The sequence below is a fragment of the Amblyomma maculatum genome, chromosome 8 (genome assembly GCF_055883805.1).
Source record: "Amblyomma maculatum isolate TAMU_Amacu chromosome 8, ASM5588380v1, whole genome shotgun sequence".
Classification (NCBI taxonomy): Eukaryota; Metazoa; Arthropoda; class Arachnida; order Ixodida; family Ixodidae; genus Amblyomma; species Amblyomma maculatum.
Genome location: NC_139351.1, coordinates 87,367,659 through 87,395,496, shown reverse-complemented (window position 1 = coordinate 87,395,496; position 27,838 = coordinate 87,367,659). Strand labels below are relative to the sequence as shown.

Sequence of the window (27,838 nt, the reverse complement as noted above, 5' to 3'; positions counted from 1 at the left end):
TCGCGAGGTTTCCAAGAGTTGATTACGTCCTAATCTCCTGCGAACAGGAAAATTTACAAACTGTTCTCGAGTCACACTTTATATATTTGGATGTGTTCGCAGTCTCCTAATAACTACAACAATTAAACAGTTACCGCTAAAACCAGATCAAGATATAATTGATTTTATCTCGAACTAAACGCGCATAAATCAAACTAAGTGTCTCGGGAAACGAAGGCCGGCAAAGAAAATTCAAACAGCTAACCAGATGCATTATTTTGAAAGCTGTATTAGGAAACCGATTCGAAATATAAAACTTTTTCAACAAACAGGATTTCTGCTGGAATGGGTGTGAAAGAAATTGTGGGCCAGAGAACGGATATTATTTTTCTTATAGCTCGTTCCAAATGTTGCTCACCTTTACTTCAAAGAGGTTTAAAGCGTAAGGTTTAAAAAAAAACTACAGGGTTGTACTCAGCTTTGCTTAAGAGCTTAACAGCAAAAGCCTTTTCTCCATCTTCTCTTCTTCTTCTATCTTGTTATTTTATATTTGTGTACTCGTTATAATTTCATTACTTTCGTTTCTTTGGATTCGTCATCAGAACTTATTGCGACGTCCTTACCGGAGAAATTATGTTGACGTCGCTATTTACTGCGACGTCTCGATGACACATCTCGCGGAATATAGTGAACATATCTCGCGAACACATCTCGCAAACACATCTCGCTGAATCTCGCGGATACATCTCGCAGACGCGAGCTATTCACCATGATACTAGAACGGCTTTCGGCTTCAAAAAATCTAGACAAATTGAACCGCCTACGTGCATGAACGCCGAGCTCACTTGCGCAGCGACGCCTGATTCAAAAATGCTCACTGCGCCTAGTCACGTGGTTTAGTGAGATGATTATGTTGTAACGTAGCCGTTTAGGCCCGTAACCAGAAGGTTGGGTTTTAACGGGGTGTTGAGCTAGCAGGCGCAGAAGAGCAGGTTCGGAGCACCGAGAGACGGCAGCTAACTTCAGCTTATTCTCGAAAGCCATGGGGCACTTCTTCGAGTCCGCGCACGAGACTCTCGATGAGCAGCCGCCTAGCGGCTGCTGTTGCACACGCTACAATATTATGCTATTGGAGGAACATAACTCGTTTTGAGTTCCTATCGCTTAGACTAGCAGACACAATCTTGGTCAGAAGTTTTCAAGCCAAAGCATTTTCGTCTCAGCCGAAAAATCGAACCACCACATGATCGTCAAAGGCGAAATGACATATAAAATGCTAGGAATTGATTCCTTATCGCAGAAAACAACTTTCTCATGGCATTTCATCGCTATTCAGCTTTTATTGACGTCATGCTGGCTTGATTTTGCGGTTGAGACGAAAATCCTTTGGCTGCAGGACTTTTGACCAAGACTATACATACAAATTAGGCTGCAAAACAGTGTGAAACCACGCGGAAAGCTGCTCGAAGAACAGATGCGTCACCCTTGAGATACGAATAAGGACAAGTCTCCGTTGTTAGTGAGCCTTAAGACTAAATGACGCGCTAAAGGCCTGGCACATACGCATCTGTGGTGAATGCTGTTGTCCCACTTGGCCCTTCGTTGGCTCTATTAACGGCTGCTGCCAACTGTGAAGCTAGCGAGAGACTCTAACCCACGACCCTATCTGGGAGTCTAACCCTATACCTTATGTACTGTCTTATGACAAACTATGACTCGAGAAAATGATCCGAACTCACAATATATTTAGGGAATCGAACCTTCAACCTCATGTACTGCCACGTGGCACATATTCATTTACTGTAGTCTTGGAGGTGTGTGCTTGGTTTGTCCTTCGTCAGGCTTCAATGCCCAACACGAAAAACCAAGGAACGCTATGTTGTGCTTGGAGTTCTAGAGGTTTCGCTTTAAGAAGCCTTACTACTTCCTCATAAATGCGAATTGTGTATATGAGGCGGTAGTGCTGTGATGACTACAGGGTTTTCGATCTTTCCATTTACGTCGACCCTAACACAACAGTCTCTTAACTGGAATCATTACCCTTCGTCTCCGAAACAAAAAGAGCCCTAAGAATATCGTTTAAGACTAAGAATTTGAGAATAAAGTTTCATCCGTCGCTAACGATATTTTAAACCAGAAATGATGTGGTAGCGTGTGCTTTTTAACCTCCTAAAACTCTGTAAAGGCGGAATTCTAATAAAATTCTGGCCTCTTTGGCTCTATCATTTTGTGATATTCCAATGTACAACGGGATTTGATATGAGATTTGAAAATGCAGCCGTGAAGGCATTCTTGGATTATACTCGACATGAAGTATGTTATGTGCAGTGTCTCCTGTTCTTACCCGTGTACGTTTTCAGGTTTGGCCATTCGTCATCACACATGTCAATGTATAGTGTCTAATAAAGCTTTTTCTTAACACAAATAAGCGCAGCGCTGTAGAGGCGATACGCTGTCTTTCTAGCAATGCGCATTATATTTATTACGAGCGCATTACAAAACGCTGCATTACTTTGGCGACGCAAGCGTTCTTAATGAACCAGCTTGACCTGCTGGTTAAGTCCTTATCTCAACCAGCCACTGTCCGCTTCCCGTATGTTAACTGACTCGCATGAACGAATAAATACACAATGACGAATCATTGCTACACTGAAACCGATTTAACTTTCCTAAGAGAAAGTTTATAGAAGTAGATTGGAAGGCGTAAGCGAAAGTCAATTGGTGACTTGTTAAACTCACCGCTAATGTGCATGGAATGTACCGCTATTTTGTGGCAGTTATGATGATACGCATCAGCAGGTGGCTTTTATAAGCATAAAACAGAATGCGCTTATAACGACGCTATTCACACAAAGAAACAAAAGTGTTAGGCAGTCGTGTGTAGCGCGCGACTTCGGAGTCACTGTTTCTTCTCAGAAAGTACGCAACCGCATACTCACTTGTAACAAATGCTGTGCTCAAAATATGTATATTTGGTAGCCATACGAATGAACTCAATACCTACACGCTACAGTCTCTATGTGGAGAACAAACTGGTGCGGTAAGTCGCGTCCTGCAATCTTCCAACTAGGCCGTCAAATGTCCAACGGGACCGTTTGTCTCCGCCCACAGCGTGGGTCCCTTGAGTTCCCTAGGCTCGTAAATCTGCCGCTCTGAAGGCTAGGTCACACGACCACGCCGCGAGGATGAACGCTACGCCATTCTGGGCTGCCTGTCTTCATACCGTTAGGCAAAGGGCCCTCCTGAGACATAAGACGTCGTCGTTAGAATAAGAAAAAAGCCAGAAGTAAAAAAAAAGCCCACATAGAAGAGAAGGTGTCATACTAAGAATTAGAACTGGCTGCGATGCTCACTGGGAGCCATCTTGAGCAAAGGACGAGGCAGTGTGGGACAAGGGGGATGCGATGCTCGCAGAAAGGAGTTGCGCCCGCATCCAGTCGCAAGTAAAGTGGTTACTGGAGTCGAGATCCTCTTGGCAATAAACTGTGTTGTTTGCTCCTTAAGAGAATATATGTGATGACCCCCCCCCCCCCCCCATTACTAGCAACAATAATATTTCCTGAAAACAAAGCACTGGCGTTAATCTCCTTTTTTTTCTACTTACTATATTTAATTCTTGCCCTCGAGGGATTGAATGGCAAGAAAGAGCGCATGTATGAATCCCCCCTCCCCCCTCAGCTGTGTGTTAATTGCACGTCACGTATGGAAGAGTTTCTCGTATAAACACGTAGTATTCGAGACATATCCTACAAGCATTCTAGTTGTAGCACACAAAACAAAGCTTGCACTGTATCATTTATGTTAATTTGACGAGATATCTAACTGACAGAAAATAAATGCGCATATGTTTCAAAATTCTCTCTGGATTTTTTTCAGGTCTGGTTCTCTTAGACGAGCTACAGAGGAGCACTGGAACCCATTACAGGTGGTAAGTGTGCCTGTTAATCACGTGGTATGCGACTGGGTTATGTATAATAAGCCGTGACAGCCTTTCCCGCTGTTCGTTGCTCCGAGTTAGGGATGCGACATGCACTTCTGTTATTCTGTTAATAGTAGGCTTTAAAGAATGAGGACGATAAAACAGCCGGCACCTACGTTTCAACTGACATTTATCTTTCGATGGTAACGAAACTTGCCTTGTTGAGAGTGCATACATATTTACACTTGCTTCCGCCGGAAGCCACGAATTAATATCATCGTTGCTTCTTCGTCCCTTCTCAAAATTGCTTTCAATGCCGTGAAACATCGCCTGCCGCCGTTGTAACGCCTTTCTGTTCAGATTTGAAGGAGGGGGGCAGAAGCTTTGACAACTCGAAATCCTTTCTAGGGAATGTATCACGTCTGCGAGATGTGTTCGCGATATTCTGCGAGATTTCGCGAGATTTGTCAGTGAGGCGTCGCAATATGTTGTCACGTCGACATAATTTATCCTTTCGTGAAGTTAGGCCTTTATTCTAGAATGTAGAGGAGAGGAGTCGTGAGAAGCCGATGTCGCTAACGACGAAGCCAAAGAAAAGTAGCGGTGAAATTATAACAAGTACATGAACACGTAAGATAGGGGAAGAAGAGAAGAAGGAAGAAAAGGCTTTCGCCATTAAGATCCGAAAGGAAATCCTGTAATTTTAATACATGCGGATTAACCCCGATCTCTATGACAGGTCTTCACCAGATGCATTCACACCCGACTTATGTTCATCTATATCACTGATCTTCGTTGACGCCAACACGATGCACTCCCTTTTGCATACACGGCAGTGCAGAGCCAAATGTGACTGAACCATTCAATACTTATACGTACTTTTACTTTCCTCCTGGTGGCCATTTCATCGAATACCTGAATTATTAACTCAGTATCGGCCGAGGTAAATAAGCATTATGATGAAGTGCACCTCGAACATACTCGACGTCACAGTAACAGTTGCGAGACAAAACTTCTTCGTTTTTCGCGCTGAACTTTATTGCAATAAAACCAAGTCGTACACCTTTTTGCACCTATATTATGTAAAGTATATGATAATAATTTTATTCCCGTATTTCGGTAACTTTCTGAAAGCACAGTTAATCAATTTTTAAACTTTCAGCTTTGCGATCAGGAACTATTCACTACGAAATTTCTGCCAAGGCTTTCAATTTTGATTGCTTCTTTGCCTGAAGTGTACAGGTGAAAAAAAAAAAAAACTTATAGTGGACGTTTGTATTCCTGGCCTATAAGTTGCACAAGGGCTCTGAAATAGAGCCTAGGTAGGCATTTTGTATCGCGTTAATTAGGCAGTCTGGCGGCTGTAAAAATATATAGAGAGAGCGTTCTAGCACCCATCTCTGTTATCTCGTCTTTGTTTTCGTCTTTTTGCGTTGTTTTTTCTCAGAAATATGTACCAGCATGGCCAAATCGCCGAATTCAGCTTTAGCAACAGCAGATTAATGCGCAGCTAAAGTTCATAATAATCGCGAAGAATGAAAAGATCGACGAGGAAAACCTGTTTTAAACAAAGTGTCATAAAACAAGCAAACAGAATTATCCGCACTGAAGGGATCGTCCTGAGGCCTGAGTCCTGCGTCCAGTGGTCCCATATTTTGCCTCCCCCCCCTCCACCCCTCCCCCCCCCCCCAAAAAAAAAAGAACAACAAGCAATATAATGAACCAAGTGTGTTGCCCAACTTTCAAAAACCTACACATATTTTAGAGCTCAAACGGAGAAGCATTGTTGTAGCCTAACGAGCGTTTCCGGCGCATTTGAATGTAGATTTGAGCACAGCAAGCAACTGTCGTTTAGCTACAGCTCTTATTGCATGCATTCGTTTTTCGTTAAGTTTCGGGCATCTCAAAATTAAAAAATTTAGGCAGAGTATAGCCTTCCTTGTGCCATCGACACTAATGAAAGAGGAAACCTTTATGCATGTCTGTGCAAACGAGCGCTGCATAGGGGCATAAATCAGCTTTAATACCCAAAGACCTGGAGGGAAAACCAAGGTTTAGTGATATTATTGCTGCCTTCAGTTCAGAGGGCTCAGTTCCGCCCCCTAATGTATCCCGGAATATAAGCATTATGCCGTGCCTAGTGCTCTTCCGTCTCCAATGCAGATTTTCTTCTTATACGTTAAATCGCAAGTGACCCAATACCCCCTCTCCCACATAAAGATATGTACACCAGTGCGTCGTAATTTATGGCTGTGGCTCGGAAAGAGAACCTGCTCCAGAATAAAGTATACTTGGCTTGAACGGAAAGCTGGACGTAAGCCTAACTTATGCCCTATTCACTCCATATTCCTGAGTAATTACAATGTCATTAATATTAATTGAACAGTAGGAAGTAAATTACATATTCGCTAATGACCACACCAATGAACGAAATGATCTTACAAAATTGAAGCTATATCTGGAAAAATCGATCTCCTTCATGCGCTTTTCAAGAAATGAAAATCACATTCGTTTGAAGGGGAACTCTCACGATTTAAGTGGTCCACGCTCTGGTACACTGGTCTTTTAGCAGCTGGCCTTTTTGCGTCGAGTTCGCTGCCGTGAAAATGTAAATTGTCGTTTTCGAACAAAGTTCAAGATTTCCTCGTGCATGCGAAATGAGGGCCTAATATCAGCGGTCTCCTTTTTTTTTTTTTTTTGCGTATCTCGGAGTGAAATGCCAGCCCCGTGCCTCGAAAATTGGCACTAAGCAGATGTCCGGCGGAATGTACCGTACATTGTGAGCGCGAGTCTAAATTATTCGCCAACTCAGAAGAGGTGCAGGGGCACGTGTGCACACATCCCCATTGTCTGATATTCTATTTTCTGGCGTCCTTTGAAATCCTGCCAAAACTTGACGATTTGCGCGGAGGTTTCTTTTCGATAAACCTCTTTGCTAGCTATTTTAGCAGATTTGTACAGCACTGCTTCAGGTCGCTCAACACAGCACTGCAAGCTCTACGGGGCTAGGGCTGCCTCGATTCTCGCATTTATTTTCACAAATTAACTTTTATTGAAATATTTCATTAGTCTTCCGCACTTCGTGTGTGCTCATGTGACTTATTTGACGTTGTTGAAAATAAAAAAGAAGCGATCGCTCTACTGAAAACAACGCCAATATTTTCACAAATATTAACTTTGCTCATTTGAGGCAAAGTGAATTTTACTGCCACCAGACAGTCATTGATGTAGAGAGACATCGCATGCAGTGCTCGAAAAAGCAGCTATGTTGACGCCAAAGCTAACTTCACTCGAAATAAAAAGGGTTGTTTGTCTCATTTCATAGATAGGCTGTGCGAAGCCCGACAGACTGTGGCCGGGGTCTTTTAAATTCTACAAGAGATGAATTGCGTTGCTGTCACAATAGAGGAACAATTATACCTCTAGGATGGTCGCACGTCCTATACCATTGTACTTTTATTTCGTTGCGAAAAAGAATTCCGTACCGCAATATTTTACTTTAACACGTCTACTTTTTGAGAAGCAAGAATACCGGACAAAAGTGCTCTAATTCCGGAGTTGGGTGTGGATGTTGAAGCCTTAACCGTGGCAGTGATAGACAGTGATCATGAAAAACATCGCGAAGATATTAATGCGGGAATATATTCGCTACACTTTCAAAATCTTTTGTCCCTTTACCTGTTCATCTATCCACCTACTCACCACGAGGAAATAGTTGTCTATACCTGGCTACTGTCACTGTCGCATGCAGGGAAAAGGGAGTTCAAATATAGATGGAAAAGTAAAGTTTAAATAAAATATGCACCTAGCTGCAATCACGTTCACCGAATAAATTTCTACAGAGACAGGTGTACTCACTTCTACATATAGAATATATAAGGTAAAAAGAACAGGCGCCCGAGAGCAGACACGGCAACCAAGCAACTGCTGCTAGAAGAGCTAGCCTCGTAATAGACATGCTCATGTACCGGTTAGCCTGCAGTTGTTACAATATTAACAGTGTTGGCGCTGTTGAAATCTGGTGCGAAATTTGTTCGCAGATATGCACCGGGACCAAACCAAAGAGTTGGTTTTCATTGATTTAATTTATTTGTTTTGTATAGCTTTAAGACACAACGCAATCAGGCTATGAGAGACGCCGTATTGGAGGGCTCCGCTAAGTTGGATCATCTGGAACTCTTCAACCTGCACTGACATCGTCTAATGGACAGTCGCCTTGCTTTTCTCCTCCATCAGGGAACATCCGCCGCGATCAGGACCAAACCCGTATCCTTGGTGTCAGCATTCGAGCGCCTTTAACACTCAGTCGTCGCGGCAAGGTTCAAGCAAATAATTATAAAAAGGCATCATGAAAGCGAAATACTCTAAATCTCACTCATCAACATATTTCCATGTGACGATCATAACGGATTGCTCAAGAATGTTGTCGTTTTCAAAGCGCTTTGTAGAGTCCTTCCCATATGTGTCCACTCGCCCCTCCGGCTGGCTGACTAAGCGTAGCACAAAGGGCACTCATGGATGGTCCCCTGATCGCGATAGAGTTACGCGTGCTAGGTGGTAGCTGCACGTAATTGCAAATGAATACGTTCATAACGGTTTCACGTTTTATAAGGAATTTTGGAGAACCACCGATGTTTGCAATTCAGGAACATCAAAAACGACTTTCTCGGGAGAGTGCCTGCATAACTCAGCCGAGCGAGAAGCCAGAACCACAGACGCGTGGTGGAACGATCAGTGCTAAAGAGCGTAAACAAGCTACTCACAAGTGTTTTGGAGAAGGCCTGTGATGAAGCAGCTTTCAGCAGCACGATTTCCGCTCATGCCTATCCTGCTCTGCTTTTTTCAGTTCAGTTCAGTCGTTCAGTCGTGTCCGACTCTTCGTGACCCTATGGACCATGTCACGCCACTCTTTCCGGTCTCTCACTATCTACCTAACATCACATAACTTCCTCTGCAGTGCCTCGAGGATGCCATCTAACCATCGCGTTCGCTGCCTACCCCTTCTCCGGCGACCCTCAACTGTTCCCAACGTCAAATCTTTCTCCAGCGACTCCTCTCTTCTCATCAGATGACCAAAGTAGCTGAGCTTTAACTTTAGAATTTGACCCTCCAATGAGCAGTCAGGGTTTATGGTCGACAATATCGACTGATTAGATCTTCTGGCAGTCCAAGGAACTCTCAAGAGTCTTCGCCAGTACCACAATTCAAACGCGTCAATTCTTCGGCGGTCAGGCTTTTTCAAAGTCCAACTCTCGCATCCATACATCACAACTGGAAAGACCATAGCACGAGTTATGCGGATCTTGGTTGGCAGACTAATGTCTCTGCTCTTTACTAGGCGGTCAAGGCTAACCGTTGCTCTCTTTAACAGAAGCAGGCGTCTCCTAATTTCATGGCTGCAGTCTCCTTCCAAGGTAATCTTGGAGCCCAAGAACAGAAAACCTGTCACAGCTTCCACTTCTTGTCCATTGATGCTCCAGGACTGGATAGGGCAAGACGCCATGATCTTTGTCTTTTTAATGTTCAGTTTAAGCCCAAACTTCTCACTCTCTCTTGCACGCGCATCAGAAGTCTCTTGAGTTCCACTTCACTTTCTGCCATTAAAGTGGTATCATCCGCATATCTAAGGTTCTTGATACGTTTTCCAGCAATCTTCACTCCAGCTGAAGACTCGTCCAGACCGGCCTTCCTCATGGTGCACTCTGCATATAGGTTAAATAGGCAGGGCGACAGTATGCAGCCTTCCCTCACTCCTTTCTCGATCGGAAACCAATCAGTAAGACCATGCCCAGTTCTGACTGTGGCCTCTTGCCCTTCATACAGGTTCCTGAGGAGAGAGATGAGGTGAATTGGAACTTCCATTTCTTGGAGAGCTTGCCACAATCTGCTGTGATCTACGCAGTCAAACGCTTTCGCATAGTCAATAAAGCAGAAGTAGATGGGTTTCTGGAACTATCTTGCTTTTTCCATGATTCAGCGAAGGCTGGCAATTTGGTATCTAGTTCCTCTGCCCTTGTGAAACCCAGCTTGCACGTCCGGAAGCTCCCGATCCACATACTGCTGCAGCCTACCTTGGAGGATTTTCAACATCACTTTGCTAGCATGCGAAATAAGCGCGATCATGTGGTAGTTGGAACAATCTTTAGCACTGCCTTTCTTTGGAATGGGGATGTAAACTTACCTCCTCCAATCCTGTGGCCACTGCAGGGTTGTCCAAATCTTCTGACATAATGTATGCAGAATGTTAACAGCGTCATGGTTCAGGTTTTGAAGCAACTCAGCTGGAATGCCATCAATTCCGCTAGCTTTGTTCTTAGCAAGGTCCACTCAACTTCACTCTTCAGGATGCCCGGCTCGAGATCAGTAATCACAACCGTCTTATGTTGGGTTTGCACATTCGGGTCCTTCTTGTACAGTTCTTCTGTGTATTCCTGCCACCTCTTCTTTATCTCTGAGGCTTCAGTGAGGTCCTTGCCTCGTTTGTCCTTTATCACGCCCAGCTTAGCACAGAAGCTTCCTTTGATATCTTTGATTGTCTTATACAGAGCTCTTGTGTTCCTTAATTGGCTATTGTCCTCAACTGCTTGGCACTGTATGTTCAGGAAGGCATTCTTATCTCTCCTTGCTATTTTCTGAAAATCCGCATTGAGAACCTTGTATCTTTCTCTTTCCCCCATAGCTTTTGCCATCCTTCTTTCCTCAGCTATTTGCAAAGCCTCTTCAGATAACCAGTTTGCTTTCTTGAATTTCTTTTGCTTTGGAACTACCTTGTAGCAACTTCTTGTATTACATCACGAACATCAGTCCACATCTCTTCGGGCTCTCTGTCTTCTAGATCTAATCATTGAAATCGATTCCTCACTTCCACAGCATATTCTACCTCTTCCCAATTCGGCGCCGTAGCGTAGGGCTGTAAGCACTGACCAAATATAATTTAAAAAATAGACTATATTAGACCTAATATTCTTTCCTTGTACTGGTCTCGCCAACCTCACCTGAAACCTGTTACACTGTATCATGTAAAGAAGAAGATGACCAGGCGCCAGCGCACCGGCAAGAGACGCGACCACCAGCTTTTCGAGCCAGGACCTGTTTATTGTAGGGCGAGCTCACTTGCTAGGGCTAGGTCAAAGTAGGCGCTTGCAGGTCCTGGCTCGAACAGCTGATGCTCGCGTCTCGTGCCGGTGCGTTGGTGCCAGGTCATCTTCTTCATTTTAATAAAAACTACTGCTTGTGCCGAGGCATTTAGGGCAGGGGATGATTTTAGGTCGGCGTCGTACTCGCTACATCATCGCTTCTTTAACGTCAGGGCTAAAAAGTTGCGCAAAGAAAGTAAATGTAAGAATGTTTCCAGTGACGACATTCGTTGTGCTGTTCCATTTGCATGGATGAGATCAAAACATTTAACATTTCCCATGCATTCTTGAAGGGGGCAACCATGGCGTAGTACGGTTTACTCTGCAGCTCTTTGAAGCTACGCCATTCACCAGAAAGTACTCTCCAGCAAGGAGGGGAGCCTTAAAATGAAATATTTATCTTTACATGAGTGAGTTTCTTACATCGTATGATACTACAAGCATCTGTTAACCGTTGTTTCATCACTGGACCGGTTTTCCACGAAGGTTTACGCGTAGCGGGTTCTGAAAAGTGGTCTTACCAACCGATGTTATAGGTGGAATGCAAAACCACGTTGAAAATGCACATTCTGAATGGTCTAGTAAGAGAGCAGTCGGTAATTATGTTTAAGAGATTAAACATTATCATTTGGTGACCTGCTTTCTGGGGTTCCCTTCCTGAATAAGACATGCTGACAGCATGGTAGCGAGTTCGGTAATGCGTGTAATCTAGGATGGTTTCAGAGTAAGACACGTTTGTAAAGCGCGTTCCAATGCCTTTGTCTTTGTGTCTCCTGAATCACGGGGTTTTTCATCAGGGGAAACGAATCTCTTACGCAGTCGGGGCACCTACTCTGCCTACACCCTAGTGTGACTTCAGAAATCCTTCCTGCTGCGTCATCTACATCAGTGAAGAAAAATAATGATGTGCAAGAGTTTTAAATTGAGGTTTTACCGCAATACGACTTGCACATGACCTTCATGTGATGATAGTGTCAGTAATTGAATCCACAAGCAACATATATTTGTTTTTGCTATCAGCTATAGTTTTTTACGGCTGTGAAATCTATGATCAACAGCGTTTAGCACTGCCTTAAGGCACCTTCAACAATTTGGGCTTTTATTACAATATAAGCACCCTTTCTGAAAGGGGCAACTCGCAGCAACCTAGTGCCATCTGTACTTCACACACAGACTTTTTCTGCCGTTCTTTGCTCAGTATGGCGGAGACCTGGATACCAGAAGGTTCTCAAGGAATTTCAAGTCGGTGTAACTCTTCCAGCAACTGATCAAATTTCTCAACTCAGCTGTTAGCTTGGTTATGCCTTGAACAAAACGTGCAGCTTAATCAATAATTTTAATTCAAGAATAAATTCAAACATCACCCGCTTGGCCACTGCATACCACACACCGTCCATTTCAGAAGAAGAAGCGTTCACAAACGCAACGGTGCTTGAGGTCGTACAGAACAAAGCGTTTCCTATGCTGGAGAAAGAAGAAGAGAAAAGATGCGGAGAACAAGGCTATCGCATTTTATCCACACCTGGTCCAGTCCAGCGTCCCTAAATTATTTTTCGTTTCCTTGGATTCCAGATGGAATGTGTAAGTGGGTAGCTTCATTCATTTGATTTTTGCTAAAGCTTTAGGCGAGAAACAACGCACTAGGTTGAAAGGCTACATTAAAAATACGCAAAGGCACTAGCTCTTTGATTGTCTGTTGGTGTTTTAATTCTGCTTAGGCTATACGACACTGGTGGTATAGTTAGCGTGCAAAGGTTACTTGGCAATAGTTTAATGGTAACCTTTGAAATGCTAAATATAGGCCATTGTAACCTTCAGTCTGTGCAAAAATAAATAAAACATGACCATAACATAAAAACTGGCGACTTGTAACCTTTGCTACATAGGTTACTGACGTCTAAAAGTTACACTATAGATTACTGTGTTTAGAGTGTACAATTGCCTACATGTTCGACATAAAGCTGATTACACCTGATGGTTAACATCATCGACGCCATCGTTACGATTTGTGCGACAATCATTCTTTTATCTGAAAGCTCTGAACTGCACTCAGAAAAACTTGTATACAAAGTTAACGACAATGTTCAACGTTGACAGAAAAAAATGCTAAATGCTTTTGAGAGCGCCTGTTATTGAATCAATACGTTAATATGAGCCCACATAAAATTCAGCGTTAATCAGTGAAATAAGCTAATACAAATAAATGTCCACAGATTTCTAATATGTCTCTTTTTAGCAAGAGGCGACAATCCTATGGACCATTTGCAAAACTCCGTAATTCAGTTTTTTCGCACAGAAAAAAGCCCTTTACCATGGCGGCTCGAGCCGTCGTTGTGGCCGAAGTTGGGTGCAGGGCAGTATACCTTTATATCAAACCTTATGTCAAGCACAAATCTGGCGAAAGGCACCTCTGAAGCACTGGCTTCGCAGAGGGGCAGGTACTCCCATAATTGCGACTGCAACAGATGGCAGTCGCAATGGACGCGGCCATTATTGGAGACGCCTCCTGAACTGCACCCGATTTCTGTTCCCAAAACAGGTTTCGCCGCCGTGGTGAGGGGGTTTTGCTGTGCAGAGACGCTGACTTCCACAGTTTAGCAAAGGGCTCATAAAAGAAAAATAAATAACGCACATACCGATCGGCAAGTTCCGCGCAGTACTGAATATAGGGCAGAGTACTGAAAACCTTTTAAATGATCACCGCTATAGGAGACGGCTTGAATCGCTCCTTTTTCTTTCAAAACGCTTATGTAAATCGTTCCCATTTAAGCAGCCCTCGCATAATTTCTTTTCATTCCTACGCTGCCGAAATCGCTCCTTCAGTGTTGTAATGAATGCCTCCTTACAACCTTGAAACACTGTGCACTTTTCATTTGCAGGATTTGGAACTCAGGTTTTCTTTTCTCGGCTCCCAAAGGCGACCGTGCCTTCGGGTTCGGCCTTTTCGTTTATTTGGAAGAACTTTCGTCGGTTCAGTAAAACCACGAAAAGAAAGCTATCTTGAAGAATACGTAGGTTAATTGTCAAGATCACATATACACTGAAAACAGTTACTTTCTATACTATTCCTGGGGGAGTTATGCTCTATTCCTTACCAGTGCTGAGGTGGAAAGACATTTTGACTTGCTTTGTTCTCCAGTGATCGCTGAAACTGTAACACTTTCCAACGGAGGAATGATGTCGTTATAGCCAGAATATTGGATATTCATCTTAAAGGTCTTGAGAATGCAGTTCATAAGGAGCGAAAAGTAAGTCCACAAAAAAGTTTTCAGCATACCTAATGTGGTAATTTGCCTTAGATGACTTTCACCCGTGTGTGCTTTCACATCGGTGCGGCAGATGGTTGATTGGGGAAGGAGGGTAAAGGAACTAACACAAGTCTGGAGGAGACTTTTCATTTCTGCGTAATATTCGTAATAATTTGTATTCGCGCGTAGGGGAGTACGAATTCTACGCTCATACCCGCTGTTGTTGAAAATGCAATCAGTTTTGAACGCTAAGTCCGACATGTATATGGGTTTATTTTTAGTCGAATAACGTACTGTTATAAGTATTATGTTTTTTATATAATTTCTGTCTGTGAACAGTCCTTGTTGAATATAAAATCGTTTTAGGAGTGCTGACACCCTAACTGAAGCATAGGCGCAAAAACATTGCGAGCTAAAACTTCTCCTTGAACTCGGGAAGCTTTCCTTTATTTTGTTTTATTATGCGGTAATCACATAACCATCACTTAAATAAGCCAAGCGCTTTGTTCATGTGTGCCTTTCGTTGGTTGCTTAGTCGATAAATGTCATCATGAAGGCAGCATTGTAGGCCCCGCATGTGTTAGTTAACCTCGGGAACTCCTTCTGTATGTTCCTTCTGTTGAACAATTGCGCTACCCTTTTTGATAACTTTCGCATCTGAATTCAGGAAGTAACACTACGGCGCAAGAACACTATAAGCAGCCATAAGATTGCGCAAAAAACGAGCCTTTTTCTAAAAGCGATTTCCACGACGTGATCTTATTTTGAGACCCGACTCTCATATGTAACAAAAATGCTCTCGACAGCCTGCCTTTCAGGCACTCAGGAAAGTGGATGGAGCTATATTTACTTTCGACCACGGCGCTTGTGACATTACCGGACACTAACATACAATGTCCAGAGTCCATCTCACTTGTCTAGATTGCTCTAAGGGAGCAGTGAGGAGGACTTAAAGCGAAATTTTCAGATAGGTGCTGATTTTTACTCACAATGCTTGCTGTCTTGCGCGACCACAAAATCATGCAAACACGCAGACCAAATGTATCTAGCCTAACAAAAAAGCACTGTTAAGATTTGGTTTCATTTGTTCTTCAGCACACCGCTCGTGTGCTCTTGGCGTTGCTGACATGTGTGATTGACTATGCAGGTCACCATCCCTCATACAAAGACTGTAGGCGTAATTTTGGAAATAAAAGCAGACACAAACACATCGGATTACACTGTTTAGCAATAAAACTTTCTCTTGGTTTGTTAATTTTACTTCAAATTCGCTGCTTAGCTTCGCCGCACAAGCTGCCGCGAAATGTGACTTACTGCGTACTCCCGCTCCAGGCCGCCACTTGGCTGTGCGCAGGTACCTCTTTCCCCATTGTTCGCGTGTCTCTCTCACCTGAGCGCTCCCTTAGAACTCCACCATGTAGGGCAGAGCGTGGCTTTCTTATTCCTACTATCCCGCCTTGACACATTGAATTTCCGCAGCGGAAAACGAGACAAAAAAAAGAAAAAAAAAAAACACTGCTCACCCTCAACACTCGCGCCCTTCCACTCCTTCCTCTTTGCTAAATGCGCGCCCCACTCTCATCTTCTATATGGAGGGGATGTAAGAAGAGTCCATCGCGTCCGCCTTCCTGTCTTTTCCTCTTCGCGTTCTAAGTGGTGCGCTCACGCCAGAAATGAGGTCCTTTTCAAGTGGGAAACTAAATACAACACCGAGGCTACTACAGCCCACCTTTGCAACATAAACCTCAAAACTTGGTTCATCAACCTTCATGAAGCGGTGGTTCACCCGTTTAATTTCAAGTTACAAGAGAGCATACTTTTCGCCTGCATTTTTGCTCAATGCGTAGTGCACATCCGAAGCCAACGTGCCTATTGTTTCGGTTTCGGGAGTTGTAAGGTGCGCTAACACTGACGAGCGAGGATGAGGAGATTGTGACCATGAAAAAAGAAGTCCGCAACTGTAACTTCCTTCTCGGTACACACCGAAAACGAGTTGTGAGTGCCAGCGTTAGAGAGCCGCTGAAAATATATGTGTAGAACATAAATCGCCTTAGCGGTGAGTTGTGAGCTCGTTTTAATGTGAACGCATTTTTGGTTCATGAGTGGCATGCGGAGAAAGTGATGTTTCGCGAAACGCGGGTCGATGGCTGATTCCGAGCCAATCCAACAGAATCAACATAACAAGCCAAAAAAGACAAAATAACGAATCTAGTCATGATTATTTGGCTATAATGTCTCAATGACATTGCACAATGACTATGTAGGTCCAGTAGTCATATCCTTAATCTGTCATAACCAACAGGGAAATCCAGAATACACATAACAAACCAACCAAAGCAAATGCAAGACGCAACTGTGATTTCGAATTACTGCGCGTCTTTTTTACACGCGTTAGAAGACTTAATAGCATCCTTTGAAATTTTACCATCTGTTTTTGTCTGACATGGGCCGCCATCTGAAACAGTTTTACATCTTTACCTGTATAAGGTTGGGCTGGCCGCTTTCACAACGTTCCGCCACGGATTCCCTCTTGCGTCAGAGCAACACGGCATGCACGATGCGTTATTCAGTATATGGCACTGTGTGGACAGCAACCATGATTTCATTAGCGCCGAATACCGCATTTTCTCACGAATATTTCCTCCCCGCAAATACAAACGTAGTGCGTTAGGTATTTCGATACTGTTGTTGGCTTTGGCAGTGGCACGCAGCCCGACAGGAAAAGTAATTATTTGCCCGAAGCAATACCCATATAACTTCAAACCACCTAACCCAAAGTAACCAACTCAGGTACAAGTTTCGCGGTCCTCCGCGTGGAACGCGTGTTCAAAGCTTTTCCAGCCGAATGAAAAAAAAAAATGCATTAAGAAGATAACATTTGGCAAATTTGAGCTTATCCTTAGCTTCCAACCACTGATTCTCACTTTAAAGGTATCCAAAATGTGCAAAGGCCTGTCTAGTGTACATGTTCTTTACATCATCGCGAGCACTGCTTACCAAGAAAAATCAACTCTCTACTCTGATGAACTTTCTCTCTGGGAAGCAGTGACATGGTTGAAAGATAGCAGAATATGGAAAACATTCCAGACAAAGAAATCTAACTGACACGAAAAGTGTGACTGACGAGGAATGCCCTTATGGGCACTTTGCGTAAATGCAGTGGATTTTCGTTACTTCTAGCCGACCAATTTGAGCATTCGGTTTATTTAAAGTGTTGCTTTTATTTTCTATATATTAATTGCATTTAAAGCACCAGCATTGTTTTCTATCGTAATTTCTTTTTTAATTCGCTGGTGCTATTGGCCGTGATTTGCCTTTAAGTGATTTGCCAGAGGCCTTCATGCGTTAAAGAAGCGGCAAAATATGCAAGAAGATGAAACCGCTACAGGAGTGACTTCAGTCCCAGTAATTTCCAATGGGAAGTGGCTAAGACGGCTTCGCGTTATTTGCAGGGCAAGACAGGGATTTCAGAAATATCCAAGCAGTCGTTAAAGCGCTGCTCTCTACCGCATTCAAATTGGTTGATAGAAAAGGAAAGGCGCGGTATCTATCTTACTTCTCGTTGAACTCCTGAACTGCGCCGTAAGGGACCCGCCTCAACTGCACGATTCCATGCCAACAACCAACAACAACTTTCCTGTCATGTTCCGGACGCACCCGAACACTTCCGACAACTCCCGAAAAATCCCGACAGCACCCGAGCCGAAGTGTGACAGATACTGCGCCTTTCCCTTCCTATGAACCAACCAACCAACCAACCCGAGCCGAAACGGAGGTACGGCCATGGCTTTTAAACATAACGGCCTCTATGCTGCTTCACGTAATACAATATTTGCCTAGCTTTTCACCTCATCTAATCCGAGCACCAGGACAGGAGAGTGCTACAGAGGGTACCCACCAGTGGTAGGCACTGGTAGCTATTACCAGTATGTAATCTGCATTACAGGAGGTTAAACTCCACGCTCCCGTATCCGAAACAGATGCTCAAACCACTAGGCCACCACTGCTGTACATGCTATTAAACATGCTCATTAACCTGATCATAAACATGCTCATAAACATATGAGAACAAGCGAAAGTGAGAGTTTTGTTAGAATGGAGCAGTTTTATACTATACAAAACCGTAAAAGTAGAGCCGGTCGCTATGGCATTCGAAGTTGTCTCTGCATGGACACTGCGGTCCTATTTGTGTTGACTTTTCATACGTTTACACATGCGTGATGTACAAGTTAAAAGCACCCTTAACGCATACGCAGTGATACACCACTTTGTCCCGTTTTATATGGTGGGTAATATATGTAGATTTATGCGACGCTAATGATATCCAGCGCCCCATTTGCTTTTACGTTACAAGCTCAAAGCCTGCTGCCGTTTTTAGCCTGCTCAGTGCACATCTCGCTCAGAAAGTGCTCGCACCGATTGGTAGAGGTTCCACTGGTGCCTTGCATTAAAACGCTGCTCCTCAAGCTAATACTCAATCATTAAAAACTGCAATCACTCATATGAATTACGGAAGTGAAATATGCAGGAAAACCAGGCGAATTGCGAAGACCGTTTAGAGGGGAGGAAGCGAGAGGGGAAACTAATTTATTCCAAGCCTGAGCCCAATACTTACTTTCGGAAGAGCGAGCTTTTCTTGTAATGGCCCCAGATGAGTAATAATCAATCTTTTTCTGGAAGGCGACTAACAAATCTGGCGCCCCAAACGATGCTATAGCCCGAAGCATGCCAGATTATACTAGGATAACCGAATTTGAATCAAGTGATAAGATTTCTCTCTTCTTCATCCTTCCTGCCGCCCGAGTGATTAGGCTTGTTTTCACGCGATCCATTTCACTCATCATATCTTGTGCCTCTCTTCGTGCAAGTTTTTCGTAAACCAAAATTCAGCTCGTAAAAGGGGTCATTACTCATTAGTTGCTGCTATTAAAGACTAGGCACGAAGCATTGACACATTTGCACTGTATCAGGCGAGAGATGAGAGACTAATGAGAACTAAGCACCAAGTTCTCACTTCTACAGGATTTCATTTTTCTATATAAAAAATTACGAAACACTTCAGCGACTAAAGTAGTGACAGACGAAAGCCTGAGTGCCGCATTCTGGTATGCAACTAGCACTTATTAGTAATTAATTAGTCAATAGGTAGGTAGGTAATAAATTATTACTTAATTAACAACAATAATCAATAAGTAGTTATTACATTGCCTAATAAGCCATCTATTAGTAATTATAAGGCACACATTCGCGCATGCTGTGGTGGTGCTCTGTGATTGATTGAGACCTCTATGACGTCATCCCGCCTCGGCCAATCAGAGCCGCCGCAAAAGCGGGACACATTTTGTCCACGACAGCATGAGCCATTAAAGGTGTTCGCTTTCAAACCCCGACGTTGTCTGGGGTGGCGCAACAATGACAATGTCGGGACTGTCGTCTGACACGGCACTGTTGCGAGGAATTAAGCGCAATATTTACATTGTTAGTGCCTGGTTCAGGAAAATATTCCGAACATAACATGAACACAAGTTAGTACATTAGAAGGAGAATAAGTAAAAAAAGAATGGGGTAAACATTTTGTTCTCTCATTTGTGCTGCAGTCTATGCGTGGCATTTTGTACCTTCCTACGTGAGACGATGTGTTTTGGGGTGAATGTATTTTCTACAATATGTACACTTTAACGTGAAACTTCTGACCCTAAATTGGCGAAGCTGAAAAGAAAAGAAGAAAAAATGGGAAAACGAACTACTTATATCGTTGGCAATTCGGTCTGAATTTTTGTTTTCAACATCGCCAGCTAGAAACATCACAGTGGAGGCACTTGACAGCTGGGCCGCCTCTGTAAGCCAGGCACGATTGCTTTAGTGACTTCGTTTCAAGCATGTACGAAATTTCACAAAGATTCTTCGTTGCGAGTGTACTTGGTAATGCACTGCTGTTCAGAGGTATTCGTCACATTGAATTGTAATAAGGAGAAGGAAGTAGAGGTGCGCTTAATAGTGCATAGTTTAAGGCAATGTATATAATCGTGGAAAAGAATTTCAAGCTGATTTGTGCGTGTGACTGACGTAAGCGTCCGAACAGTAGACGAAGCAGCCATTGGTGTCATGTACGGCACTGGCTTAACGAGCAAAAAGGTGGTAAAAAACAACAACAAAAAAATACACATGATCCGTTTACAGTTCATAGTATTGTCGGATGCAGCTTTTTACTAGTGAAAGTCCGCCTGCTGTCGTGAGACCGAGCTTCTCTGCAAAAAAAAAAAAAGCAATATGCGGTTATTGAAGCTTTCCTTGTTGTCTGACAAAGTATTTAATGACTAGAGCGAAACACTCAACTGCTGCTGCCCCTGACTGATTTCCGAAAGTAAAAAAATTAAATTAAAATTTTGTTTACTTTTGTAGTCCAGAACGCTCCACTAACACTATCTTTGTTGCTGATGATAGTTTTTGCGGATTGGTGTTTTTGTATCCTATTCCAATTTATATACATTACTTTTATGTGCTTTGACAGAACGATAGCATGTATAAGTGGTTCGGGCAGAATTTTACACGTTTTTACGATAGGCTACAGGGAAGTAAGAGAACTTTGTAGATACCGTGAGCGATCAGACTTTTTTGTTTCTGACTGTGCCATACATAGTACACCTTATATTTTTGAAGCGATTGTCGCCGCAGCTGTGTCATCTGCTTCTGCTGGGACGCAGCGGCGATGGTTGTTTACTCTTTAGTGGCGCTGACAGTGACAATTATCACCACAGCGTTCCTTAGAAGAGCACGGGAGTATCCAAAATTCAGAGGTTTATTGAAAACATGCAAACCTTCTTTGTTTCCATATTTCCGAGGAGACGATCGATGTTATTAAACCATTTACTGTACCGATGTAATCACATTGCTTGCTTGCTTTCTTTCGTTTCCACACATCCTCTCTTCTCTTATTTTTCCTTTTTTTTTTCATTCTTGCTATGCCCGCAGCACATGTTTCGTTTTCCTTTTTGTTCTTGCGTGCATTTTCTCCTCTCCATATCTGCATTCTCCAAAAGCATCATAGAAACACAACATTCACAATGACCTGAATGGCATACATATCAGATGACAGACAACTTGCAACTCAATATAATTGTTTTTTTTTTCTGCGGAAGCCTCACGCAAACGTATTGCAATTTTTGTTGTGCTCAGCAGAACAAAGTCGTCTGATTTTTACGGTTACTTCGCTATCTAAATAATGCACTATGGAGAGGTAGCAGGCAGTATATGGACATAGCACGAGATATATCTTTCAAGAAGGATTGAGTGGGGAAAGTAGCTCAATCCATTTTGTCCGGGTCTCTTTGGGCAACGAAAAAAATTGTTCCGATATCTTGCGTTTCTTCTTTCACCACTGGTACAGCAGGGGCATATAAACCTGGCGTGTTGCTTGAACGTAAGCGCATACTACCTCCCGTTGACACCCTCTACAGAACGAATAACGTATCATGTACTTTACGGCCTAAAACGATCAGGCCGCTGCATTTTACCGTATTCCTCGGCCATTCTGGATATCACAACATGCATAAACACAGCGTGGAAAACAGATACTACTCCTAATGTTTACTACTGTGGCAAGCAGCCACCGCCGCAACCAGAGTAGGCTCCTGGCTTCCCAGCTCCGAAGGAATAGGAGCAGCGCACGGGGCAAATCTCCGTAGAGCACACAAAATGAAGCGTACCAGCCGCACGTGCGGAAGAACCACCTAATAGCCTCACCTTCACGCGGCGAAAGTAACGCATTCTTCGTTCGCGGGGCCGCTTCAGCTCCTAGGGACAAATTGGCGCCCAGCTACGGAGCTTCCAATTACAAAGTTAGTAGGCTAAAATTAGTAAAAAAAAAAAAAAAAAGAAAAAAAAAGAAAACGTTGACAGCAGCAGATGCAACGCTCGCTGACCAAGAGAACAGCAATGTAGGATGACAGCAGAAACATCATCAGTACAACCTTTTTGGAGGAGCGTTCGGTGAGAAGATTGCGTGGCAATTGCAAGGCCACCGCGAGACTGCGCTGACAGACAAGCTACAGGGACAGTTGGCGACAACTTTCCGGGTACGGCGCATTGCATGTTCCGCATCACCGCTTCTGGCTAGAGGAGGCGCAATCATGGCGCTAGGCAAATTACTAACCGTGCGGACAAAACAGGCTGCGCTGAAAGTGCCTATGCATGCGTGCAGGTTATAGGTGTGTGTTTAGGGAGGGGAGCGCGGTGATTAGTTTACTCCGCTCTCGTTCTGTCGTCCCAGAATACATTGTTCAAGTAATGCACGCAGCGCCTGTGATTGAACATCTAAAGAAACACTATTTATTGTTGCTCAGTCTCAATTAGGCCTCAGAAAGTGACCCAAAAAATAATTTTTACTCATTGTTAAACTTGGTTAAACTGTCACTGTGTAAGCTCTCGTGGGCGAAATCCCGTGGAAACATGCTACCATCATTAGAGCTGAGCCGTGATTAACATCAAATAATTATTTTTTTTCTCTCTTACGTTGAAATGTGGTTGACTGTACTATGCAATTCCTTTGAAAGCTAAAGGAATTCCAGTTTTCAAAGCAATTACAATTTTAAAATCATTTTGGTGCACATTCACCCACAGTAGGCTTTCAAAGACCGCCATAAAATACAATAAATACTTGAGCACCTCCTTATGCTTGTCTTTGGTTTTCAGACTGTTGGCTTCGCAAATATAGAGTTCTCTGGCAGGCGTCTGAAAGTTGACTGCTTTCGGTGTTGGCACCTACAGTCCTTTTCTTCAAACTAGAACTCCTACTTGAAATAATGATGCCGCTTCTACTGAACAAACAGTGAATTGAGGTCAACTGCCTTTCGTATGTTTACTATTATTTCATTCATTCAATCGCTCATTCAAATACCATACTTGTCGATAAAAAATTGAAGGACGCTAAAGCTTTGCCTTCAAAACTTGAACTTGATAGTTTTAAAGCCGTTCGACATGATAGCATCGCCTTCTCATGCTCCTCAGCTCCACAACGACATACTTCTCATCGTTCCTTTATTTTTCGTATTTATATCAGGGTGAAATTTCACTCCTGTCTTTAATTTAACCACCAATCAGATAACCTTCGTTTGGTTATTTCTTCCTGCTGAAAGTCTGTAGCCTCCTTTCTCCCCTGTCCTTATACAGCAATGCTTAGAAGATGGTGGTTGAATGTATAAGGCTTTGAATCGGGCGGCGGCTAGCGCCATCTGTTGCCGCTGCGCCGTACGATCGAAAGAATTTCACAGTGAGCGCCGCATCGCAGGTAACCAAGACAGAAATACTCTTTGCTACTCGTTTAACTGTAACTTCCGTAATTAGTTTCTAATTACGCACCTAAACATTAGCTGACAATCATAAGGCAATGCATACGTTAGGCCCACCTTTATTCGAAGAGAAGCAATGCGGCTCTGTGGCGGAGTGGCTGCGTGCTCGCCTCGCACTGCAAATGAAGCGTGCTTGACTCCGCGGGTTTCGGCAAAACTTTTATTGTTCTGCTTTTCGCGTTGCAATCACAACGCTGACCCCTTTCTGGACCCTTAACTCTGTCGCATTATTAAATGGTAACAGTGAGCATCGTTTTCCTGAGCAAGCTAAGCGCGTGCATTGCATGGTCAGTTTCTCTTCTTGGAAGGTGATACTCCTCTACCTGCTGGACATAAAAAGCAAGATTGCAGGAAAGCTCAGTAAGCTGTTCCTTTAACAGAGGCAGGCGCATCCTAATGCAAATTTGACTTGCACTTGTCAGGTGTGTTTTTATTTCTAACCTATGCTAGGGTAGCGTACATAATAAGCAGTGTGTGTAAAAAAAAAGTTTTATTTTGCATCAAATGGTAATATTGACTAATCCGCATTTAATGTTTAGGTAGTGTGATCTTATAATTTTTGAATAGTTCTGAGCACATAGTTTCTTTACAGCTTCTTTTTTAATGTAGCACTTGCACATCATAAGTCGTGCGCCCTCACGAGTTCTCAGAATTGTTTGCTTTAACCTACACTATTTCAGTGAACAGACCGGTTCAATTCTAAGGAGGTATATTTACACTTCGACCGTCTCAAGCTAACTGAAAATAAGGTAATTAGCATGCCCGTGGGCCTAATAAAGTTATCCAGGGGAAATTCAGAATTCTGCTCTGAATCCGAAGGGTTCAGAGCAGAATTATGTTGGAATCGTTTTTTTTTTTGTAAAAGAAAAAACACCACAGGTGTAGCCTAATATCACCTAGAGCTCTCTCATTGCTATAGCATTTTAACTTTACAAAAATTGCTGACAGCACGAAAAGGAGGAATATTCTTTTGTCTGAAACTGCACGTATCTTTTCTGACAGCGCTTTAAATTTGTAGTTTTTTTTTCCTTCACTAAAACGTGGATTGCATGTCGTGAAGCTAGCGTTCAAAGTGTTCTTGAGCAGTAAGCGGAACTGATTCCATTTGTGTTGTTAAACACCAACCCTGAACAACAGATAATACGTTTCTGGTGCCCTAAGCAGTATTATTGAATCAACTACTTCCTCACTTAAATTTTATACTGCATAGCTGAGGAGCAATATTACTACACATCTCATGATTACAGCCGTGAAAATTAGGGTCTTGAACTGCGCGGCAGTCACTGTTTACTGAACGTGAGCTTCTGCGGAAAAAAAGAAAACAACTAAAATCGTTCAATAGCATTTCGTTTCAAGGTGCCTCATTCGACGCACTATGTTTCAGTTCACTACTTTTTTTTCTCAGTCAGCGAACAGAAGTCACATAAACACAGAAGAACTAATCATAGGGAGTAGAAAGAACGGTGTACTACAAATGCACAAAGCGCGTAATATCGACAGCATTGGAATCGAGGCATGCAAAAGCTACGGGGCTATTTCTAATTTCACGCTCCAGCGACGACCTCTTGACAATTCCATGGCACTGGAGAGAAACATCTTGTTCGAAGCAACGTAGTCATTAGAAGCCACCCGTGTATGCAATGAGACGCACAGATGAGGTCCTCTCAGTTTCTGGAACCGCTTCTAAGCCATGACTCACTCCATGCCCTGACATTTCTCTTGCTGCTTGGAGAATGTTAACAGTTACACGCGCACTCTACATTTCTGTTGCGAACCAAGCCGCTGTGAATGTCACCGTAAATGCTGTGACAAACTAGCATATTCTAAAGCATTCCTAAATACCATTTAAAGTGGTGTTTTAACACGGTATCATTGAAGCTTCCCCTGCTTTCAAGAAAATTCGGTGTCGAGAACGGCGTTGTGAGCGAAAAACAATGTAGTTGAGGTCCTCGCAGGTATTCATTTGTCGGTGGCATGGCGGACATTGATTGGTAAGCGGATTTGATGAAGTAACGAGACCACATCACGCGGTTAAGTTAACAGAAGCTGCGAAGTCCAGGAGCTCCTTTGAGATGGAAGCGAAACCCAAGCATGCCAGGCATGTGAAGGTGGGATAACGCGGGGCCTTATATATATGTCGGATTATCTTCCACATAAAATGGTATCCTTTTAATGGATGCTAAGTAGTATGTGCAGGATGATAGCAGCAGTACGCATTAAAAGATTAGCCCTTAAGCGACTAGCTAAGAGAGTGTACGTGAATGAAGATGCGCAAGGGGATCCGGTAGGCCGAATAAATTCACTGTTGTCGCGTCATACCCTTAAAGGTGGAGTTAAATGCCTCCTACTTTTTTTCATCTCACGTTCATATATAAATTGGATTAGAGAAATTAGATATCGAACTCGCCACCTTGGACCACAAGATGCGCGCAGACGACGGAATTTCAGCGTGTCGTCCTTGGCCCCACCTTTCCTCGTTTATTGCAGGTAAACAGCAGACATCCCCACCTCAGCTTTTCGTCTCCGCACAGTTTTGACACACTAAAACCGGGTTGTCTGTAATCTGCCAACTGTCTGTCACTCATTGAGCCGTCTCTTACCCAGCACTGCCTTCGAAATAAGATAAGTTGATAGCAAATGAGAATTTAGAGTGTTTAGGCCTATTTAGAAACTTCAATATACACTATTTTTTTTTAAATTTCACTTCAAAGTTTTGTTTTCAAGGACACTCAGGCTTCAGGCAAAAACCCTAAAAGTAGAAGACTAGTGGTCTTATTTGCAGCACGCTATTAAAGTTTTCATCCGCTCAACGCACTCAAGGCTGCAAAGCATTGGTCTAAGCCGATTTACTACTGATGAGATGGCGAGAAGTGACACAATGCGTCCTTAGAAAGGCCTGGACTCTGAGCATTATTATTGCGTAACATCCTACTCTTCAGCGCAATGCCCAAGCGAGGTGAACATGCTTGACCTCGACGAAGTCATTATTGCTTCTCACTGAGGGGATTATTGGGGAATAAGAACTTGCCTGTGTCTGCTGCCTGTGTGGGGTAACGTCGGATTGTGCTCGCTCAGCTGGAAAGCAGGACCCCAAGAAACGTTCATCTGGATGGGGTTACATGTTGCGAAACGTACTTCAGCGAAATAATCAGGCCGCGGTTACAGCACATATAAGACACCCGCGTTGCGAAGCCGACACTGTTCGTGAATCCTTCGTTCAAGGGAGAAGCCGTTCCTCACGCAAAAGGAATTAATCTGCTGGCGAAAAACTGAGATGAGCGGATTATCTGGCTGTCCGTGCTCGATGTGATGAAAAAAAGCGAGAGGCGACGATTCAGCCGCAATGTATGAGCAGACGTAATGAAACGAGCAAATCCCGAGGACGGCAGCTAAGAGAAAAAAAAAAAAAGTGCCTACCGTTAATGTACGTCAGGACTACCTGAGTACGCGAATGGAAGCATATGCTGACCTCTGCTGTGCTGCCATTAAAGGTGCCGCGAGTCCACTCAAGGGGTTACCTGTAGACACCGCCTTTACTATTTTATAGAGGTAGTTTTAAGTTTACCTTTAACGGAAAACCAGGCGTTGTTCCGTTGCCTCCCGGCGTTCTATGTGAAGAGTGACGCCATGAGTGACAAGAAAATGATTGAGACAAGGTATGTGATGCGAATTAAACGTCGCCGCGTGTCTCAGTTGATTACATCTGATAAAGAAGAATGCTTCTGCGCGTAGGAAGTGTATAAAATTTCGGAATTCACACATGATTCAAGCCCACGTCTCTTGGGTTGTAAGTTCTACGCGCTGCCCACTAGGTAAGCAGGGTGTGTCATCGCGCATGACTGAATTGGCATTTCGCCATTCCTCTAGTTTTTCCGCGGTAGGCTTTAACACTCATCCATTGCTCAGCAGGACAGTCTTCCCACTTCAAAACTTGCGGTGGCTTGTACTTGGAGAGCATGGCTGCAGCGTTGTACTTAAAACACAAAATTAATTAGAATGGGAGCTACATAGCGTTCATTACAGACTACTGTCCCTTTTCTGAATCCATCTATTCTCGCAAACTCGCGAGTGCTTATCGAGACAATAGTTATGGAGCAATTACGCAAACCACGGCAATTGAGAACGTATTAAAATGTAATGGCGTATTGGTTAGGCTTTGCATTTGTGCGCTTGTCATTTAGTGCTCACAGGTTTTCTTCTCGTTTTAAA

At 43.4% G+C, this 27,838-nt stretch overlaps 1 protein-coding gene across 9 annotated transcripts in view; it reads left to right on the top strand.

Annotated features, from left to right (window-relative positions):
* Nucleotides 1-27,838, top strand: part of LOC146181709 (inaD-like protein) — a 1,346,554-nt gene that overhangs the window by 652,825 nt on the left and 665,891 nt on the right. For 8 of the 9 annotated variants that reach the window (XM_084576719.1, XM_084576716.1, XM_084576717.1 and 5 more), the window contains one exon: nucleotides 3,856-3,907. The exons of the other annotated variant lie outside the window; for it this stretch is intronic. The gene's annotated coding sequence lies outside the window, so the exon portion shown is untranslated. The remainder of the gene's footprint in view (nucleotides 1-3,855; nucleotides 3,908-27,838) is intronic. 9 annotated transcript variants of the gene reach the window in all.